Source organism: Pseudorca crassidens, chromosome 17 (genome assembly GCF_039906515.1).
Source record: "Pseudorca crassidens isolate mPseCra1 chromosome 17, mPseCra1.hap1, whole genome shotgun sequence".
Classification (NCBI taxonomy): Eukaryota; Metazoa; Chordata; class Mammalia; order Artiodactyla; family Delphinidae; genus Pseudorca; species Pseudorca crassidens.
In genome coordinates, this window is record NC_090312.1 from 12,790,613 (window position 1) to 12,809,054 (window position 18,442).

At 41.0% G+C, this 18,442-nt stretch overlaps 1 long non-coding RNA gene across 6 annotated transcripts in view; it reads right to left on the reverse strand.

Annotated features, from left to right (window-relative positions):
* The window catches only part of LOC137209863 (uncharacterized), a 393,448-nt gene that overhangs the window by 44,704 nt on the left and 330,302 nt on the right, over positions 1–18,442 (reverse strand). For all 6 annotated transcript variants that reach the window (XR_010936151.1, XR_010936154.1, XR_010936150.1 and 3 more), the window contains one exon: positions 1,310–1,520. This is a non-coding gene — a long non-coding RNA (uncharacterized lncRNA). The remainder of the gene's footprint in view (positions 1–1,309; positions 1,521–18,442) is intronic.

Consider the following 18,442-nt stretch of genomic DNA (forward strand, 5'->3'; position numbering starts at 1 on the left):
CATTCCTGACCAAGAGCAAAGTTGAAATGTTATTAGGCTTCCTAGAGGCCAATGCTGAGGGATGGGAGCCCTTCAGATATAGTGTGAAACCAGAATTGAGACTCTGGGTGGCCATTCACTTTCCTAGTGCTTTGTTGCATCCTTCAGGGTGTTGGCTGGAGCTGAGTGACTGCACAACCGTGGGTTTTGCAAACCTGAGCTCCTAAGTTTCTTTCCTCAAGCTGCCTCTTCCCTGTACCTCATGCTGCAACTTCACCCTTCTATGAACCTCTGACATCTCAGGGTTTGAAGTAAAACTGAAAGTTCCAAAAGGACCACAAGAGACCTTTCCTCCCCAAACTTCTCCTGCCCAAGTATACCCTTTTCTTTTTACTGCATGTCTGTTTCACAGATGTTGGGTTTACTCTGAGTGTGAACTTTGTAGTGAAAGGATGTGATGCTTGGAGTCCAGGCACTTGGGTTTGATTCTGGTTCTGCAGCTTTCTGACCACCTGAACTGCCAATCCATTTAACACATTGAGTCCCAACTTTTCCATCTGCAAAATAGGAAATTAACTAGATGATGCCTGAGGGAGCTTTGAGCTCTCTAATATTCTGTGATTATAAGAACATCCTGTTACCCATCATTGTCCTGGATGCTGAGGAAAAATAAAATGAAACAAGCCCCAAGCCCACCATCACCTTCATAATATAGCCATGACACCGATAATAGGCAGATATGCAAATGATGTTGTAGGCAAACGCTTACGACATGGAAAATTCTTCAGCTCTATTGTCAAGTGAGAGAAAAGGCGACAAGGAAGCACAGTGTGATCTCATTTTTGTAAAATAAGTAAATACATAGAAAAAAATACCCAAAAGGTGATCTCACAGTCGTCTCTGGTCATGAAATTTTCTGTGTTTTTGTTCTTGTTTATTTTTATTTTATGGTTTTTTTACAAAGAAGGTACATTATTTTTGCAATAATAAAATAAATCTTATAAAATAATAGGAGTATTCTCTGGAGGATCATGGATCTATTGACCATTCTTATGAGGAATTAATGAAGACTTTCCAGATGGCCTGACATTTATTCTAGAACGTGATGGTCAAATAAGAGTAATTCATTTCTCAGCAACCCCTCCATCCATCCCTTTCTTTTCCCCTGAGTACGTGATATGGTTTCTCGTGAATAAGCATTGACCTCCGCCTCTAAAGTATACACTACTTGAAAGCAAAAGACAATTCTCCTGGTTCTCCAGTATCCTCTCTGAATAAAGACCAAACATTTGTCCCACAGAATATACAGAGTAAACAAACTTGCACTTACGATGCGGATTTTGTTGAAGGCAGAGATGTTGATTTATACTCTGCTCATGCTTGTGCAAAAATCCTCCATCTCTGGTTTCTCAGTGGTTGGTGCACCAGTTTCCCGAATCTAAGGTCATGAGTTTACTTCCTGCATCACTTAGCTTCACTGTCTTCTTCTGTGGCTTGGACCAAAATCCCAACAACATGTGGCAGTCACTGCACTGGGAAAGCTGAGTAGAGACAGAAAAATAAACCAGCAAAGTACAAGGGACCTAAGATGTGAATGGATGGTTCTATCCTATGATGTATCATGGAGTTATTGGGGTAGAGCAGAGGTAGAAGGAAGAATGGAGGGAAGAGAAATTAGGGAAAACCCCACTTCTTAGACCTAGGCTAAAACAAGGTGAAATCAATCTTGGGAAAAGAGCAGTTGTCTGCTGCACTGCATCTCTTTAAATACCGTCTATCTACATGCCAGCAATGCCCAAATTTATGTCTCTAGCCCAGACCTAGCTCCCAAACTCCAGATTAAAATTCAGCTCTCAACTTGATATGTCCACTTGGATACCAAACCAACCTCTCAAACTCAACATGTCCTAAACCAAACTCCTGATCGTTCCTATCCAAGCTTAGGCCATTGGCTGCTTCTCCATCTCAGAAGATGGCAATCAGCTTTCCAGTTGCTTAGGTGAAAATCTAGGAATAAAATACAGATGGCCAAAAAGCACATGAAAAGATGCTCAACATCACTAATTATTAGAGAAATGCAAATCAAAAATACAATGAGGTATCAGCTCACACCGGTCAGAATGGCCATCATCAAAAAATCTACAAACAATAAATGCTGGAGAAGGTACGGAGAAAACCCTCCTACACTGTCAGTCGGAATGTAAATTGATACAGCCACTATGGAGAACAGTATGGAGGTTCCTTAAAAAAACTAAAAATAGAGCTACCATATGAACTAGCAACCCCACTCCTGGGCGTATATCTGGAGAAAACCATAATTCAAAAACCACATGCACCCCAATGTTCATTGCAGCACTATTTACAATAGATAGGACATGGAAGCAACCTAAATGTCCATTGACAGAGGAATGGATAAAGAGGATGTGGTACGTATATACAATGGAATATTACTCAGCCATAAAAAAGAATGAAATAATACCATTCGCAGCAACATGGATGGACCTAGAGATTGTCATACTGAGTGAAGTAAGTCAGACAGAGAAAGACAAAAATCATATGATATTGCTTATATGTGAAATCTTTAAAAAAAGGGGAAAAAATGGTGCAGATGAACTTATTCGCAAAACAGAAATAGAGTCACAGATGTAGAAAACAAACTTGTGGTTACCAGGAGGGACAGTGCGGGGGAGGGATAAATTGGGAGATTGGGATTGACACATAGACACTACTATATAAAGATTAGATAACTGATAAGGACCTACTGCATAGCACAGGGAACCCTTCTCAATACTCCATAATGACCTATACAGGAAAAGAATCTTAAAAAGAGTGGATATATGTATATGTATAACTGATTCACTTTGCTGTACACCTGAAACTAAGACAACATTGTAAATCAAGTATACTCCAATAAAAATTGTTTTAAATAAATAAAATAAAATCCAGGAATAGGAATTATCTGTGCTGTCTCTCATACCCCACATTTGTCAGGAAATACTCTTGGCTCTATCGTCAGAAAATATTAAAATTCAGCCATTTCTCACCAACCCACCACTACCACTCTGGTCCAAGCCACCATTATCTTTCACCTGCATTACTGTAATAACCTCCTGACTTTTCCCCTCCTGCCTTAACCTCCTACGGTCTATTCTAAGCACAGCAGCCAAAGTGATCCTCTTAAGATACACATTATTTTATGCCTTTCATGCCCTGCTCAAAATATTGCACCGGCTCTCCATTCCACTCAAATAAAAGTCAAGTGTTTTGTAGACAATGGGTCTGCAGACCCGATGTGATATGGTTCCCATTAGTTCTCTCGCCTCTCAACACTCAGCTTTTACCACATGGCTCTCCTTCCCACTCCTACACAATCACCCACTGCTTACTATTCATGTTTGTGTACATCTTATCTAACTGTTGAGTAATAGGAATAGCTAATCTTTGAAATCTCATATTTGCGTAGCAGTTAACAATTTACTTCCATATATAATATTTCATTAAATCCTCACAATAGTGTTGTAAGCTAAGTGTTCCTTTCCCCTTTTTACAGGTAATCAATTTGAGGCTCAGAGAGGTTAAGCACCTCACCAAGCTTCACATGGTTAGTAATTGGTACACTTGTATTCAAATATAGGTCTGTTTGACCCTAATGGGTGAAAAGAAGACTTAAAGTTGATTGATTCCTCTTAGATTAAGGTCCTTTACTTAATGATTTTATTTAATCTCCTTAATCTATCATCTTCTCTCCTTCCGTTAGGCCCTACTCCGTTACGCAAGGTGTCTTGTACATAGCAAATGATCATAAAATGTTGATAAGCATCATTGTCGTCCTCATCAACATCCTCATCCTTACATTACAAACTCTATCTTTTGAGCCCTTGCTTCAGTCTTCATGGGTCATGTTCTTTTTAGTTCTTCATTCATGAACTAAAGAAAGAGACTTGTGGGCAGCAAGGATGGATAAATTCGGTAGGCAATAACTGTCTGTGTTTCTTTTTCTTCTTTCTAAAAATTGCTACCTATTTGTTCCCACTGTCTGTGACCATTCCCAAAGAGATGCTTGGTTCATTGAGTTCCTACCTAATTCCCTTCCCACCAGCAATGCAGTTATTCAACTTGCCAATTGTCTGTTTCCAAGTGGCCTCACAGTTCCCATTTGTAAAAGTCAATATGGTCTAACTCATCATTATTCCCTAAATGGTTCACTTATATCCTGGGATATAATTCCTTTTCAGAAAGTGTTCAAAGCTTGTTCAGTTATCTAGTCAACAAGTATTTGTTTAGCAACTAACATAGCCCAACCTCTGATATAGGAATTGGGAATAGACAAAGAGACAGGACCTTGGCCTTCTGATGGTATAACAATGGACAAAGATAGGAACTGAGGTAATTTTAATCTGTACCTAGGATATAAATATCTGAGATTTACCTAGAAGATCAATCAATCTCCATTTTATGGATTTTAAAACTGAATCCCAATTTTTAAAAACAGTTTTCAGTTTTTTATACTAATTATTTTTATCCCAACAGGCTTTAAGTTTTTAAAAGATCAGGTACCCATTTTTTAAAATACTATTTTTAAGTGATTTTGATGGTTCACAGTTTTCTTAATTGAAGATGCCAGTTAAGGCTTCTAATTAGCATGAGGCTGTGTTGCTACACTAAATTGATTTCATTCCAGCAAAATTAGAAAAACTTGACATTTTGCTGAGCCTGTGCATTACTAATAAGTTTAAATATATTTTTTTCTATTATAATCGCCACAATTTGTGTGTGTGTGGATTCCTGGGGATTCAGGCAGAACAGTTTAAGAAAATCTGCTAAGATAGGAGAATAATGATGCCAGCATCAAGACCAGGGCCCGAAGTCTTGTTGTCTACCCATATTTCTCCATTGATCATTCATTCAACAACCATTCCTTAAACCCCAGCTGTGCTCTGGTTTCTCTGATATGTACTGTGATACAAAGAGCTACAGAAGCTCTCAGATAAGAAGGAGGCTGAGAACTGTAGGCTTGTGAGCAGTGAACCATTCAAAGAAGTCAGACTAAGTGGAGGAATAGTGAACAGAAGTTTGGAAGAGGTATGAAGGGATCTGGTTTTAAGAATTTAACTCTATTTCTGCTTTGTTTCAGACCTTTTCTCTTTTGTTGTGTTTCTCCTTTTAATTATTGTTCAAAATTCTTTATACCAGTATGTCATAGTTTATTCAACTTGCCCCCATCATTAGATATTTGAAATTTTTACACTGTTAAAAATAATATGTATGACCTTCATTTATTCCATAAACACTTACTGAGCATCTACTAAGTGTATGACACAATTCTCTCGTATGTGGTTAGGAAGTTGATTCAGGCAGACATTCTGCCTGCAATAAGTTTTCAGCCTAGTAGAATATAGCTAGATCATTAGGTAGATCTACTCATGCCATAAGAGGAATTGCACGAGTGCTGTAAGAGAAGCCCAGTTACACTTCTAGAACAAATGATTCTATAATTCAGGGTCAGTGAATTATAAAAGACAGGAAGATTAAATTAGAATAGTTAGGGCAAATCATTCAATGTCTTGAGCTCCAAGTTAGAGAGCCTGTGCTACTTTTAGAGATCAGTGGGTTACCATCCATTAAGGCATCATAGAATAATGGTTAAAAGAGCACAGATCCAACAATAAAACGTTTAAATAAATCATGATATGTACAAATAAAGGAACACCTTGAAGCCATTAAAATAAGTGGTAGAAGAATAACTAGTGGCTTGAAAAGGATTTATAATACTATCTGCATAGAAAAGTCAAATCATAAAGCAATATATCCAGTATGATCCCAATTTTGTATCAGAAACAAAATATAGAAAAAAGCTGGAAAGACAAGCTCAGCAATTTCTTCCTGGTTATTTCAGAGTATAGGGATTATGAGGGATTTCATTTTTTTCTCTGTGTTTTGCTTTCTTTTTTCCATTTTTTCAACTGAGCACTTAATACACCCCTAATTGTTCAGTATTTGGATTGTTTCCAGCTTCCATTATTGGAAGTAATGGTTTGCTGAACATCCTTGTACATAAATATTTGTATGCGTACCTGTCCATTCATGTTAAGTGGAATTTGGGATCATGAGGTGTGCCCACAGGACACATGTTAGTTTGGTATTTAAATTTTTAACTTAAAAAATAAAAAATACATGGACTCTGGAGCCCGACTCCCTATGTTTGAACGTGAACCCCACTGCTTCCTAGACTGTAACCTCCAGCAAGTTACAGTAGTTTTCTGTGCCTCATTTCACTCTTTTTAAAATGAGGCTATTAACTGCACCCTCCTCATGGGGTTGTTGGGAAGATTAGAGGCATTAATTCCTACAAGGGCTTAGAGCAGTGCCCGGCATATGGTGAGTGTTTAATAAATGTTAGAAATCATGGATTTTTATTGTTGATAATATGATAACGAGTTTTCTTATTTTGTTTCTCCCTGGTGCTTTTTTTTGGCGGGGGTGGGGGATTCATTTAATCTTTTCTATTAGGACAGTATCTCATACCTGCCAAGTAATCTTTTACTCTCATCATTTCTTCCTATAACCACTTTAGAAAACGCTTTTTAAGGATAATCCCCAGGTCACACAGCATACAAGTCATTTGTTCTTCTGCTCTTGATACGAAAACTTATTTTTTTAATATTCTTTCAACTATCCAAACACTAGTCACAACATATTTTGGCATGGAAGTTAGTTAGGATGTAGTTCTACAATGTCAAAATCAATTTTGAAAGAACACTGGGCTCCCTAAAGGACTTCAAGCTTCACTTTTCAAGGGGACATCACAGCTCGCACAAGCATTTGTTCCCAACCTCTCCCTCTGGGGCCTTACTGAGATATCAGATGGAAGCAAGAGAAGGGGTTTTTTTTTTATAAAGTAAAAGACGCTACTGCCAGAAGCAATTACTTAGCATGGAAGAACACATCCTTTAAAATGTGGGGGTTTTGTAGAGGATAAACCTATCACACAAAATGTTCCGTTAAACAAAGCCTTCCTTGCCACGTGAAGCTCCTTTAGGATCCAGACTATTCTATACGGTGGCAAAAGAAATAAGCCCTTTCCAGAATCCTTTGCACTTCCCTCCCTACATATCTGTAACTGATAGAAAAATAATACGTATGCCTCACAGGAAAGGAGTACTGCAATCAGGATACCTTGTGTTTAGACCCGCTCTGCTGCTAATTACATGGGTGACATTGCACTAACAGTTATAATATAACTTCTCTGAATTTCCATTTTCTATCTGTAGAAATGAGGCATAGAATCAGCTGATTTCCAAGTTCCTTTTGGTCCAACATTCTAACTTGCTTTTCCTTCTTTTGTCATTTCCTTCCAGACTTGGCTCAGAATGAGGAATGCATTAAATATTACAGCAGAATTCCCCTTAGCGCTTGGAGAGTGAGGGTGAAAATTCCTAGGCTAATATTTTCTTCCTTAACACACAACCCATATTTACAAGAAGCTATTAGGCGTCAGATACTGTTATGTGGTGGAGACACAACATGCACAAAATAGAAACAGTCGAAGTCCTTTGAAGTTTACCACAGCTCAGACGGTGAAGCAAGGGATGACAATTAAATTCGATAGGTGCTCTAACTTCGAGGAGAGCCAGCTTTGAGATGCTGTGATTTTAAAGCTGGACCAACAGGAGAGAAGATTCTAATTGTACCGATGTGTCAGTTTCTTCAGTCAACCCTCCCTGGCCCTTCTCAAAATCTTTAGTCCAGACTAAGGAGATGTTCCTCCTCAGGGCTCCCACGGCACCTGTGCTTACTGCCATCTGATCCTTTAATACATTGCTTTCACAAGGTCTGTGGATCTGTGTCTACCCCAATAGACAGCAAGGACGTCAAGAAGTAAGACGATTTTCATTTCATTTCATTCCTCCACCTACTTTAGCATATAGCACAGTTCTTGATGCCTCGTTGGGGACCAGAAAATGTTTGCTGACAAGAATTAAGAAGTAATCCATTTACCACTTGAGAAAAGCTGTGATAGGTGGTGGGACTCAGGATCTAATTAGAGTCTGATCAGCCCAGGAGTCAAGGTCCATCTCTGGCCAACAGAATACCGTCTTACACAGAAAATGTCCAAATAAAGGTAATTCTTTGATTATCTTCATTCTCATGTACAGTTTTCTTTTACTGCTCAGGTATCTGTAATTCCCACGTTTAAAAAGCCATCTGGGAGCATGACATTAGCAAAGCTCTATGATTTCTCTGCAAGAGGTGAACACAGGTACACACAGAATAACTTGACATTTCTCTGGCTTTTTCTGTTCAGTATTGGGGTCTTATCAGCAAGGGGTCCCTAACTCTCATTTCAGGGTGCACGTTTCTAATAAACTCAATACAAGTCCAAAATTAACAAAAGTATTTTAATACAGCTCTAAAGTATTGGCGCCACTGTGCCGATTGTCTAAAAGCAGACAAGCCACATTCTGATGAAGTTCTGGGGTACCCCTGCCAGGCAACCTCTTTTGCCAGCTTGAATCAGAAGGAAAACTTTCTGAGTGTGCAGCTGGCTTGTTGTCTGGGGATCTGCGGGTGAGTTATCAGCTAACACCTTTGCTTCCTCCGCCACCTGGCCCTGATCCATCTTTCCTCCTTTTATTTCTTCAGCTCCTCTCGCTCTTCAGAAGCGGAGTCTCTTTGTTCTCTCTGAAAGCCCAGCTCTCTTCCACCTCCTTGGCTTTGCGTGGAATGAACTTCTGGCATCAACACTCTTCCACTTTCCAAAGCATCTTCACTTATTCAAATCTTTCTCATTTCCAAGGTCCAAATCACATAGCAAATGCTCCAACATGTCTTTTCTGATTGCTCCAGCTTAATATAGCCTTTCCCTCCTCTGAGCTTTATACGGAACCCTCTATTTATACATATTCTTCTTATAACTTCCTGCCTGGTGTTCTGGGAATTCATGGACTGGCCTTATCTTCCCTGCTAGCTGCAGGCTCACTGAAGGATGATTCATTGCTGTATATTCCCAGCACCCAGTACATTTGAGACTGTAGCGTGGATTGGTACTCCCACTCTTGGATTTCTCATTCTTCAAAATAATAGACGAAACTGGGGTTTGAAAGGAGTGAGGGAAAACTGAGAGACTTGATGGCTATAGAACTTCCTCAGATTGCATCCTTTGTTCTCTCTGGTCTGCACTCAAGGTAGGCTGATTCTTGGATGGAAAGCATTCAATTCCAAGGAAACAGTGTGAAAGAAGGCACAAAGATGTGAGGGAGCATTGACTCCTGTAAACTGTGGAGTGACTTGAGTGCCGAGTCCACAGTGGAAAAGGAGATGTAACTGGAAAGGTAGAGAAATCTTCAGATGGGGAGCTACCCAAGGATGTTAAGCATGTGTGCTTCTGAAAGATGACCCTGAATGTGGTTTGATTAAAGACTAGGAAGGGGCAGGGCAACCAGCTAAGGGAAAGTTCATTGCGATTCATTGACAATACAATTCATTTTGATTTACCCTGGGGTGGAAGAAGAAGAAATGGTACATTTGGAGAGCATGCAAACACCTTTTTGACAATTAAAAAGACTTGCAAAAAACAAATGAGCTAACTGTACATGGAAGCCTTCAAAAAACCAAGGCAACACACAAATGTAGGATATGTATTTCCCCAGGCTAAGGGAAGAAGGCCACTTCAAATTAAGCTCTGTTTCCAGGCACATCATATTTATTCATTTTATTTGCACAGTGATTTACACCTAGTTTTATTTGCCACATCCATTGTTCCCCAGAAAATGAGGAGGACAAAGGTACTACGGAAGCTGGCTGAGCTAAGAGAAGGGAGCAAATCACAGACCATTAAATTCAAAAATGTATTTTAAACTAACACAACATTGTAAATCAACTATACTCCAATAAAATTTTTTTAATGTATTTTAAACTAAAAAAATCCAAAACATACTCTTTTCTTTTAACTCTTCATACTTAAGTGTCTTTGGGTAAATTTTGGTTCATTTCCGTCCTGGGATTAATGGCCAAATTCAAAGTAAATAACTAGTGTTCACTGAAAAAGGTATTTCCCTTCATCTTAGTTCCTTTTTTCTTCTGTTTTGGATATTCTGCCTTCTTGGGGCTGCCATTTTGAGAGTTCTAAAAATAATATGTAAAGAGAGATGATAAGTGGAGAGAAATTCGAGGGGCGGAAGGAACCCAGAGTTGGTTACCTTGAATTGTGCCCTTCTTCCCCCTTCACTGGGCAGAGCACTTGATGAAGAGCCACAGGACTGACATTCTTGTCCAGGGTCTTTTATGAATTCTCTAAAGTCCATTTTCCTATATGATAAGTGGGATTAACAATAATAACAGCTAACCTTTAGAACCCTTTGCTCTATTATATATCTCAGGGGCCGGCAGCTATAGTTTGTAGACCAAATCAACAAATCCAGCACACCACTCGTATAGCCAAGAGCTAAGAATGATTTTTACATTCTAAATGATGGGGGTAGGAATCAAAATAATAATGATGTTCTGTGACATGTGAAAATTATGTGAAATCTAATTTTGGTGTCCATAAATAAAATTGTATTAGCATACAGACATAACCGTTCATTTATCTATTGTCTACAATGCGTTCCCCATTGTCCGAGTTCAGGCTGCTATAACAAAATACCAGAGACCAGTGACTTAACAGAAATTTATTTCTCAAGGTTCTGGAGACCAGGAAGTTCAAGATCAAGGTGCTGGCAGATTCAGTGTCTGGCGAGAACCCTCTTCCTGGTTCATATACAGCTGTCTTCTCACTGTGTCCTTACATGGTGAAGAGCAGAGAGAGATTAATTCTTTGTCTTCTTATAAGGGCACTAATTCCATCATGTGGGCCCCATACTCATGACCTCATCTAAACCTAATTACCTCCCAAAGGCCCCACCTCCAAATACCATCACATTGGGCGTTTAGGGTCTCAACATATGAATGTTGGAGACACAAATATGCAGGTCATAACACACTGCAGTGGGAGAGTTCAGTAGCTACAACAGAGACCACGTGGCCTGCAAAACCTAACGCATTTTCTATCTGATCCTTTACAGACAAAGTTTGCTGACACCTGCTATATGCTTTCCATAGTCATACTAGTGAGTTTCCCCCATTTTCCCATTTTACAGGTGAGGAGACTAGGAAATAGAGTGATTTCTCTAGTTAACTATTACACAGGTAGGGAGTGGACTCAGAATCCATACCACCCAGGTAGTCAGACTCCAAAATGTTCATTCTCCTACTCTATACAATGCTGTCTTCCTACTCTTCTGTGTTGTTCCCCAAAGCAATCATTCAAAATCCCTTGAATGAGTTTGAAGTTGAAGTCCATGGGCTCTGAGAAGTCTTTCTCCACTACTTCAGCCCCTATGACTCGTTTTCTCTTCCTAAATTTTCATATCACTTTTGGTTCCATTCTTGGTGGCTCTTAGCCACCCACTGCAGTCACTGTGTTCCTCTCCCAGTAGATTGTGAAACCCATTGAGAACAGGTGATATGCCTTTATTCTTACACCCCTGCCGTTAGCACAGTGCTGACTTGTGACAGGAGCTCGAAAACTGCGAGTTGATTGAACAAGTGTGACTTAATAGGTGAGCAGGACTCTTCTCCCCTCTACTGAAGGAAGATCATTTAGGACAGGGATCAAAACCTCAGCTTCCCATGTTTCTCCCCACAGGGAAGAGAACAATTCTAGTTCCCAATGGTCCACTATTAGAGAGTCCCTGCACTGATTGAAAATGAAATTCAAGATGTTATAACCCTCGTTTATTGACAAAGGTGTTTGACCCAATCCACTGAGAGGGACTGCCTGCTTTGGGGCCATTTCAGGGTTTTCTTCTCAGTTCATCCTTCCTATTGCTAGCCGGGTCATTTCTGTTCTCTCTTCAAGAGCCTTTATTGACTCACCATTATCTACAGAATCGAGTCCAGTTTCCTCAGCTCGGCAATCAGAATTCTCGTGCATTTGAGCTCAACCAGCTCTCCAGCTATGTCTTTCCCTCTGTTTTCTCACATCCTAGATTCCTCAATATTCCCCAAACCGCTATCCTCTTCCTGTGACCATGCCTTTTGACCATGCTGTTTCTCACCCACACGTCTCCATCCACCAATATCTTCAAATGCTAAATGCCATGTTGAAATGCCACCTCCTTGAGAACAAGGAATATGCCTCAGTCATCTCCACTTGTCCTATAGTGTCCTTAACCCAGCAGCTGCACACAGTAAGTGCTCAATATTGGCTTGTTTGCTGTTAGGTTCCAATCCTTTATCCATCTACCTAATCTCACCTGGATCCTTTATGGCTAGATAGGGGTAGGGGCACCGTGTGAGGGCAGGGAAAGGAGCAAAGGCTTCTATGTCTTCCTCAGGCTCATTCACTCATTTCATCCAGCATTTATTAAGCACCTACAATGTGCCAGGCAACATGCTGAAATGTTACATTTATTATCATTCTGTCACTTACATTCCCATGTGAGAGGTACTATTATTAGTTTCGTTAGGCGAAAAAAGAGAAACCTGGGCTCGGAGAGGTGGTACAATTTGCCCAAGGTCACACAGCAAATTTATGTCTGATCATAGAACAAAACCTATGGTCTTTCCATTATATGTCATCACCCTAAGACAAAAACCCTGACAGCAAGGAGCTCATAGACTTAGAAAGGATTTGAGTTTTATAGCCTGTTCATTGATATATTCATCCATTCATTCTACAAATATCGCACCAGGCATCAGGAACACAGCTGTGAAGAGCAAGCAGGGGTCCTGCCATCTTGGACATTACATTAAGTGGGTGATGTGTAATAAACAAAGAAATAAACAAAATAATTATAGACTGTGATAAGTGCTATGACGAAGGCCACCATTTGCGGTAGACTTAGGGCAAGGTTCTTTGAGGGACAGACGTTAAACTGGAGACCTCAAGAACGAGAATGAGATTCGTAATGGGCCAGGAGAATTTTCAGAGTAGCGAGAACAGCTAGCGCAAAGGCCCCGAGACTTGCAATACACTGGGCTGATTCGCAAAACAGAAAGGAGGCCAATGTGGCCCAGCAAGAGAGATGGGGGTGATGCCAGGTGAAGTTGGAGGGCTGGAAAACCGCCATGTGACTCCATGTTGTAGAAAGAAGCTGTCCATCCGATGTGATCATAAGCACTTTGTGAATGGTAAACACCCCACAAAGGTAACTGATTAGTACAGTTCTAAAAACTCGAATCCTGGTGTATTATTCATCACATTTTTAGATTTTAGAGAGGTAATGTAGTGAGTATAGAAAAGTTATGAAATACCTTAGCAGGGACTAGAGTATACCCCGTAACCAAACACATTAATATTTCTGCAGTGAAGCATGTGAATACACACACTAAGTGGGATAAATAAAGGGTACAGATAACTTCGTGGCCATTCAAGGCAAGTGTTACTGACAAATAAGTTTGTCAGCTCAGTTTTTACCCAAAATGGGTGACAAAATTTTGCTTTTCACAGTATATTAGATTTCAAGGTTATACATAAGGGACGGTGAGTTCGTGTCGGTCTCATCCCTGCTCTTCTCTTTTCCTCTCTCTGCCAGAAATGCTCCCTGCATACCTGCTTGGGTCCTTACCCACCTTGTTAATCTTCAAAGCCCAGGTCAGGTGCCACCTCTGAGAATCCACTCCTGCACCCCATTCCCAGGGGAAGTTAATTTTTCTGGCTCCTAGCTTCTTCTGTACATTGCACGAATAGCTGTTGCCTTGTCGAGCTGTACTGTAAGTCTGTATCTATAGCACTGAGCCCTTGAGGGCAGCAAACACGTCTCACCCACCCTTAGTCTCAAGACTGAGCACGGTGCTCCACTCAAGATGTTGTTCAAACATTGCTTGCCGAATTGAGCTCACTGACCTTCCACCAGGTCTCCCTTCCTTTGGCATGATTCTTCATCAACAGCGTCCACACACTCTCTGTTTTATCTGGATGAGACAACTGCTTTGACTTACTCAAAAATTCGGCTGTGGGGCTTCCCTGGTGGCGCAGTGGTTGAGAGTCCACCTGCCGATGAAGGGGACACGGGTTCGTGCCCCAGTCCAGGAAGATCCCAAATGCTGCGGAGTGGCTGGGCCTATGAGCCATGACCACTAGAGACCCTGGCTCTATATTCAATGGCTCTGACATTTTCTAGGACCTTGGAGTTTCCACTGGACCCTCTGCATCCAACCAGCAGGCAAAGGATGGGAGAGAACATGAGAATTTCCTGGCAGGGACGACAGATCTGAAAGTGATATTCACCATTTCTGCCCATTTGTTATTGGCTGTAACTTGATTACACAACCACATCTAACTATAAAGGAGGCAGGAAATTTCATCCAGTGGTATGCTCAGAGGAAGAGGAAGGAGGTCTAGGGAGTGTCTGGCTAGTCTCTGAAACAATCTCCATCAACAAAACTTAGTTTTCAATGGGAAAAATAACCTATTTTCTGTTGAAAGAAGGCAACCACTGTTCCAACAGCTAATAAACAACCATTTTCTTTGACTCTAGAGTCAAAATCCTAGTGCAGTCCCTCAGTGATCACCCAGGCAGTATCCCATGATGATGACATATTTCAAGAATGCTGTACGTTCAGCAAAGCCTACAGACACTTCCAGTGCCTCCCTCTCGTCATCTGTGGATTACCTCCTTAGAATTCTTCCCTTCTATCATACATCGTTTTGGATGATCTGCTTCTTGTCCAAACCCTTTGGATAACTGGGTCCCTTTGGTCCGACTGGAAGGCAGAGAAGCAAACTGACCTCAGTGACCTTTCCCATCTAAAAGAGTGACGGGTGTGTAAAGAGGCGGAAAACATAGGAAACCCAAGAGAGTAAATCATAATTCATTGAGGAGGTAAAACAAAGGAAGTTCCTGTGACTTATTCACATACAGATTTTTTTTAATTGTCAAATGAGGAACTCTACAAACCTGGGTGGGGTTTTCAACATGATTGGTCTAGCTGAAACAGAGGGGGAAGTGAAAGTCAAGGGACAGAATGGAACATTGATTTGGGGTACAAAACCTACACTATCACAAATGTTTGGGTTTGTTTTTCAAACACCTTAAGACCTGTGTTGCAAAGAGAAAACCTCTGACAATCTGGTGGGTGGCCATGAAAACGTACTGCTCAACTCTTCCGCGATGAGAAGCATAGTTGACTAAATGCTCTGTTGCTGGGCCCGCTACTGCGTTCGTGCCAAGACCACACACCCCCCAAAGGATGCTCCCTGCAAATGACCGAGGATGGCAAGGTGACTAGCCGTAGCCCATTTCTGCAGGACAGAGAACTGCTGTCATGGGCAGTTTGGGCTCAAGGACTCCCACTGGCTAGCCAAATACTAGATTTTAGATGTGCACTCCGATGTGAGATCCTTTCTCCCCAATTCCTCCTTCCCCCTCTCCTTTCACAGGTGTGAGACCTGTACTGGGGTCTGAAAGCTCTCCCTGCCTCCTCTACTTCCTCCTCTTTCTTCACAGGTGTTTCCTCCAACAAATCTCTTGGGCATTTCCTCCTGTCCTAGTGTGTGCTTCTCAGAAACCAAACTTCCACATTAGTCCATTCAGATTTCCAGGTGATCCAGTCAGAGATATTTTTTAATAGCTCCTCTTACATTTAGTGTGAATTTTATCCAGATAGTTGGAAAGAACTGATCATAGAAAGACAAGTGTTCTCACAGTCCTTGACCCAAGGAATTTCTGGCATCTGAAGAAACTCTCCTCTCAGATCCCGCTGAGTAACAGTAATAATAGTTACCACAACAAAATCCTCTCATCTTTACTCTGCAGTAACCAGCTAAATTATATGGGTGGGTACCAAATTCTCACTTTAGAGGTCAGAGGTCCCAGAATGCTGAGGTGACTTGATGAAGTGACCATGCGTTAGTGGACAGCACGGTGAAGACCGACATCGTCCAGCCCCTGGTCCTCTATGTCTCCCATGCTGCCACATTACATAACCTCATCTTTCACACCCAACCGCAGGACGGAATCAACTCAGGAAACCTGAAGTGGCCATTTGACTGACATGATTAGCCAACTCAACCTAAAGAAGCTCATTTACGCAAAACAAATAGACATCAATTCCATGGGTATTTTTCAACCACCCTTAGTTGACTGGTCAGAGTCACTCTCAGCAACCTGAAAGGCCCCATCAGGTTCTGAATATAATCCCAGTGCCCAGAACCATGCCAACAATACAGATGTATTCTTTGCCTCACAATTATTGGACTGACATTGGGGTTTCCCAAAGAGCAATATCTGCTTTTCAAATATGACAAAGTTACAGCTGTCTTTGTAGAAGCTGCTCATTTCGATGGCAGACTGAAGACCATAACATGTTGTGGCAAAAAGCAATTACCGATAATAGCATTTATTGCACCCGTACTTTGCTGCAAATACTGTGCCAGAACGCCCTCAATTATTGCCCCAATTTGCAAATGAGAAAATTGAGGCTTGGAGATATTAAGCAACTTACCTAGTGAGTCACAGCTAATAAGTGATAGAGATGAGATTCAACTGAGATTAGACAATCACTCTATCATTCTATCTCCTTCCCAAGAATACTCTAGAATCGAGCATAAAAGTGCCCATTTTGACCCAATAATGGGGGCAAACAAGACTGAAATCATGAAAAATCCAGGAGAATCACCTACTTAAAAGAAAATATTTTCTACTGCTTCATTCAAACTGGATGAACTAAGTGATACCTAGAGAGGGTGTTTAGACATTTTGAGCTATGAGCTCAGTGGAAGAGGTTTATAATTATCTCATTAAATGCTTAATAAACTAATGCTTCCAAGGTGCTTGGTGACTTCAAACCATCTCTCTGTAATATTTTCTGCAGATCTCTGTGATTTTGTTGACATTCTAATAGATGAGCTTGAAAAGCCATAGGAAACTGCCCAGAGAGAAGATGAAAGAGAACAAGGTACCGTGATTTTTCATTTTGCTGAGAATGGTCTTGGTCATGCCCGTGCAAGCAGGCCTTGAATGTACCTTCCAGTCCTCTCCTTGACCACAATGATCAACCCACACCAAAGGCTGCAAATGAGCACTGTGATAGGTCAGATTCATTTCTTACCATGTTACCAAATTTAGGAGGGCTCATCTTCAGACAGGAAGAATAGCTCCAGGACAGCCAGACTCAGAGAAATGAGGAAACCAGAATAAATGAGAAAAAAGGCCAACCTAGTCAGTATATTCATCCATTACTTTATTCATTCCCCAACAAATATATATTGAGTGCCTGTTTTAGGTCAGGCACTGCATTAGGAACTGTGAACAAAACAGACATGTTCTCTAGTCATGAGAAGGAAAGAGAGATGCCAAAGAAAGTACTGCCTGCCCCATGGCCATGACCCTTTCCTTGTTCCAGCCCCAGTGGATGAATCACGATGCTTTACAGCTAATCATAGTAACTGCACTCGCCTTGCCAGAGACGGGTTTGGGGCTGGACATGTGACATACTTCCGGTCCATGGCACGTAAGGAGGAGCACTTCTTGGAAAGATTCCCTCCCTAATACATGAAAGGAGCCCTTTTCGCACACATTCCCTCCTTTCTTATCTGAAACGATGTCTTAAGAAGAAGACATGATGCTTGAAGCTGAGGCAGCCATGTTGCAACCATGAGGAGAGTCATTGTCAAAACTCTAAGGACGGAAGAACAGAAAGGTGTGCAGTGCATGGGCCCTCGGTGATGTGCATCAGAGTCTAGCAAACATGTGATCAGCTCAGATGGGCTTAATCCTTCTTAGGATGTGTGACGTGTCATGTTTTATACATAATTACAATAAAGAAACGTGAAAACCTGTAGCCTCCATTTATTCCAGCTCTATTTTGTACCAGGTGATGGATAAGATGCTTTTCACAATATCTTTTTTCATCAGCACAACAGAGGTGAGCTGATGCTCACAGGAAAAAGGTGAGACAGCCACCTCCTACTTACCCACACCAGCTGCAATTTTTAATCTCTAGCATCCCTTCCCCCCTTCTTCTGTTAACAGCACCTCAGTTTTCCTGTGGGGAACCACATTCCACGTAGTTCTGGATGAACCATCAATCATGGTATCCTGGTCCCTCTGCCACATACCTGACACTTAGTAAGGCCTGAAAAACTACTAACGGTCTCTCTAAAGCAGACTTGTCTTGTTTTCTTGACTCCATTTTATATATGTTTATATGTAAAAAATCTGTCCTCTTCCAAAGACTTGACTCATTTTTTTTTTCAAGTGGATCATTTCTTTCATATCTTTTCTAGGAAACCACTTACTCTAAATAGATTTGCTATATAACAAAGTTTCTACCTGAGAGACAAGTAAAGTTCCGGTCTCCCAAATTCCAAGTTTTCTCTCCACAGACTAGCTCTGGAGGTAGGTAAAGAAGGTACACCATTACCAGGGAAAAACGAGTTAGAGAGGAAATATGTGGGGAGACTCTCCCCACTCACACT